The 4,946-nt window shown below is 32.3% G+C and overlaps 1 long non-coding RNA gene across 1 annotated transcript; it reads left to right on the forward strand.

The window, feature by feature from the left end:
* The first annotated feature begins 659 nt into the window (after positions 1–659).
* On the forward strand, positions 660–1,578 carry LOC128638254 (uncharacterized). The gene is made up of 3 exons (XR_008399078.1): positions 660–1,027; positions 1,126–1,253; positions 1,344–1,578. It is a non-coding gene; the product is annotated as an uncharacterized LOC128638254 (long non-coding RNA).
* Positions 1,579–4,946: the final 3,368 nt, after the last annotated feature.

A 4,946-nucleotide genomic window follows, 5' to 3' on the forward strand; every position in this document is an offset into this window, starting at 1 on the left:
TATTAACTTTATAACCAAAAAAATAATCTACTAACTATTCATTAATTATAACATAAAATAACATGAAAACTAACAATAGTCTAAATTATAAATTACTAATTAATGAAATGGACATGAAACCCAAAATTTTAGTTTCATGATTTAGACAGATAATACCATTTTAAACAACTTTACTATTTACTTCTATTATTTTATTTGATTCCTTCTCTTGTTATCCTTTGATGAAATGTTTATGTAGGAAAGCCCAGGAGTAGCAAAGAACCTAGGTTCTACGTGCTGACTGTTTGCTGAATATATTTACAGATTGTTATTGTCTCACCCATGTGTTCACTTAGAAACCAGTAGTGCATTGCTGCTCCTTCAACAAATGATAACAAGAGATTGAAATAAATTATAAAATAGAAGTCTATTAGAAATTTGTTTAAAATAGTATGTTCTACCTAAATCATGAAAGTAAAATTTTGTGTTTCATGTCACTTTAAAAAAAAGATAACATAAAAGTAACTATAAACATTAATCTTATTTTTTCTATCTATATACATTACTTCAGATTAGAAAAAACAAAAAATTTGTGGTGCCCCTCCTCAATGTTTTGTGAGGCCTTTTCTAAATTGTACTCCTTGCAGTGAGGCTAGCTCTCCGCCCTTGACTTTCTTTGCTTGACAGTGAATTCTCTCCACAGCCAGGAGGTGTCAGACGCTTAACAATAGTCCATACACCTCAAGGTACAAAATAAAACCAGCAAGTAATTTATGAAGGTATTGATCTTGATAATATAATCCTCATTGGTATAATTTTATAATTGTAGAAACTGATAATTATGATAAAATATCCAAGAAAAGGAGGTTTCAGGAGAATAAGGGATTTATCTTATTTTGAAGGTATTCATATAATTACTACAATTGAATGTATTTTTTAAAATTTAAAATGTTAATTTTTATAATTCTATATCTGTTCATAGGAAGTGAAACAGAGGAAAATAATGTCCAAAACAAAATTGCAGTAACTTTGCCATCGATGCAACTAGGTAAATGTATGGTTTTTCTATGTTTATTTTATAATGAACAATTCTTGTCTGTCTTTCTATCTATCTCTCTATATATTTATATATTTATATATTTATAGAACAGATGAAAGTATAGAAATATACGGACAAAATGAATCTGAAAATGATGCTGCTATGGAAGTTACAAATGTTTCAAGATATACACAGACAATTACAACTTCAACACCTCCATCCTCCAGTCATATTGGTAATAATTTTTAGATTATTGCATTTCCATTACTCTTCATAAAAATATCTCAAACTTTATATAATATTTTTTTTAATATATTTTTTAAAGATGCCGGTGTGCAAGTTGGATCCCAAGTACAGTCACCTGTTCAAGAAGAAATCATAAATATTATGGATTCTCTAAAGAATTTAAATGCACTGGTTCAAAAGCTATACAACGCTTATGTTGTGGAGAAGATGTATTTGTGATAGATCTGGAGTTTCCCCTCCCAGGTCTGTAGATCTGCACTCCTGACTATGATCAGTAATTGGAACCAGATTTATAATGACCTCTCTTGAGGAATCATCCTCCTCCTGCATATCTGAAAAATATAAATTAAAAAATATTAATTATTATGTTTTAAAAAAAAAACTTTTTTTTTAAAAAACATTCGTTATGTGTCACCATGAGGATACTTGTGTTATTTTCAAGGTTACCACAATAAATGACCTTACATTTTGGTGGCAAAAGATGTAGATATTGTAAAAATAACTCATGGAAGAAAGATAAGTTGATCATTTATAACCATGAAAAGTACTAATAGTGCAGAGAATGTGATTAAATGGACAGTCAACACCAGAAATTGTGTTATTTAAAAATATAGATAATACTTTGTTACCCATTCCCCAGTTTTGCATAACCAACGCAGTTCTAAAAATGCAAATTTTACCTCTGTGATTAACTTGTATCTAAGCATCTTATGACAGGCCTATGATTACATGACATTTATTATCTATTGACTTTCATTTTAGACAATTGGTGCAGTGTCTGCCGCAAGACAGGGGCGTGATCACAATGTTATCTATATGGCCTACATGAAATAGCTCTCCCCTGTTGTGAAAATAAAATAAAAAGCATGTGACAAGAAACGGCCTTCAAGGGCTTTGAAATTATCATATGAGCCTTACTAGGTTTAACTTTCAAATAGGAATACCAAGTGAACAAAGCACATTTGTTGATAAAAGTACATTTTAAATTTCTGGGAAAATTACATGCCCTGTTTGAAACCTGTTATTTTTATTTTTGAGTTTACTGTCCCTTCAAAGAACTAAAATTAAAACATCAATATTACTTCCATCTTCCAGAATAAACAAAAACACATATTCAAGATATGGATAGATGGTCAATCTTTAAATAACAAATTAATTATTCATTATTCTTTAGAGTTATATTATAACAACATATTTACCATCAAAAAGTGGTGCTAAATCCGTGACCATAGATCTAAAAAGACGTCCAACATCCGCTGTTAAAAAAATAAATAAATAAATACATTATAATTATTATTGTTTCTTTTAAAACTTTTAGAAGCAATATAAATAATATAACAATAAATACCTGTGCTTCTTCCAACTGCTGTATCTGGTGTACTGCTCTGTACATCTGGGACGGTATCAGCAGATGATAGGCTATGACTGGTATTTGATGTAGATCATCTATATTGTCCTTGTTGTTGATGTTGTCTGATCTGTAAACTTTCCATTTGATGGGATGTTGATGCTCGTGGTTCAGATTCTATGGAGGTAGATGGAGCGTTAACCGTGGCTGATGTGGACGACTGAGCAGACAAACCTATTAGATAAATATTATAATTAGCACAAGTTTTTCATTCATCACTATAAAAACAAACCGACACAAAATAAATCAATCATTTTTTTATTATTTTGAGTAAAACCAGCATAATGGATAACAAGGAAAACATTTTAACACATGAGCTAGCATTTCACTGGGGTTTGTATGTAGCATTAGTGAGAAAGGTACATTAGTGTGACACACATCAACCAGCATTGTACAGTTGGATGTATGCAGCATTAATGCGAAAAATTACATTGTTATGGAACACATTAACTTACATTTTAATGTGGGATGGATGTAGCATTAGTGATATGAGTAAATTAATATGGCTCACATGAACTAGCATTTTAATGGGGGGTGTATGCAGCATTAGTGATAAAAGTACATTAGTGTGTCACAAATACACTAGCATTGTACAAGGGTGATGTATGGAGCATTGTTGATAAAATGGACATTATTGTGACACATAAACTATCAATTTACTATGGGATGTATGTAGTATTACTGAGATGAGGATATTAATGTGTCTCACATGAAATAGCATTTTACTGGGGGATGTATGTAGCATTTGTGTTAAAGGTACATTTGTGTGGTACACATGAACTAGCATTGTACAGGTGGATGTATGCAGCATTAGTGATAAAATGGACATTATTGTGGCACACATGAACTAGCATGGTAGAGGTGGATGTCTGTAGCATTACTGATAAATGAACATTATTAAGGCACAAATGAACTAGCATTGTACAGGTAGATGTATGCAACATTACTGATAAAAAGGAAATGTATTTGGCTCACATGAACTAACATTGCAGAGGTATCAATATTTAGAAAAGGACATTATAATGACTCACATAAACTAGCATTGTACATGTGAATGTATGTAGCATTAGTGAGAAAAAAGTACATTACTAAGTTGCACAAAAAATAGCACTTTACTGATGGATGGATGTAGCATTATTGAGAAAAGGACAATAATGTGGCACACATGAGCTAGCATTGTACAGGTAGATCTTTATAGCAGTATAGAGACAAAAATACTTTATTATGGCACACATGATGTTGCATTGTACATGTTAATGTATGTATCATTAGTGTTGGATGCACGTATTATCAGTGAGAAATAGAACATTTAGTTAGCAAACATGAACTAGCTGTGCCGGAGAATTAAAATTGCATTAATTAGAAAATTGTACATTAAAATGGGTCCAATTGAATATCATTAGTTAAATGGTTGTATGTAGCATTGCTGACAGCAAACAACATTAGTAGGCCGGACATGAAATAGAGTAAAAAAACGTTGATTGTAGCATTAGTGACAAAAAAGGACATGAGTATGGCGCAGATGAACTACCACCTTCAATGCTACACCTATTGTTATGATGCACAATCATATAATTTTGCCACATAGGCAGTAGCTATGTGATTATGTTCCATAGCATTAATGATGAAAAGTATATAACAACTGAACACGTCACACAACAGTTTTAAAATTGGTTTAAAAGCGTTAATATGAACTCCAAAAAAGTATTTTTTTGAAAATAAAAGAAAAAATTTTTTTTCCTATACATGTGAACAGTTTATGTTACCGCTTGTATGACGAATATTACACCTATATGGTCACGTTGGTTAAGAAATCAACCAATAAACTGTAGAATGCTTTGTAACTTTGTTCTTCCGCGCCAAGCAAAGCTTCAAAGTTATCAATAATCTGATTGGCTTCGAGACAGATTAGATGCAATATTTTACGGGTTGGTTTTTAGTGCATTCATGTAACGAAGTTGAATCTGCTATGTGCGAATGCCAGTGGGTAAATTTGATACACTTATTGAGATGAGTTTGACGCCTTAGTACATGTGCGTGACTGGCCTTAAAACAATCGTTAGACTCAACCTACAAAAGCCAGACACAATTGCAAGAGATGGATATGAAGCCCATTAGAGGGAGTAGATTTATGTAAGGTCGAGCGGACATGATTCGCTGTAGCCAGGGCCGGCTTAACCATGGGACCAAGTGGGTCCTAAGGACCCAGGTGACACTTGACTGGGGGCGGCATTTCACTGACTAAGGTAAAAGCCTCCTTAGCAGTGAGAAGTG

Source organism: Bombina bombina, chromosome 1 (assembly GCF_027579735.1).
Source record: "Bombina bombina isolate aBomBom1 chromosome 1, aBomBom1.pri, whole genome shotgun sequence".
Taxonomy (NCBI): Eukaryota; Metazoa; Chordata; class Amphibia; order Anura; family Bombinatoridae; genus Bombina; species Bombina bombina.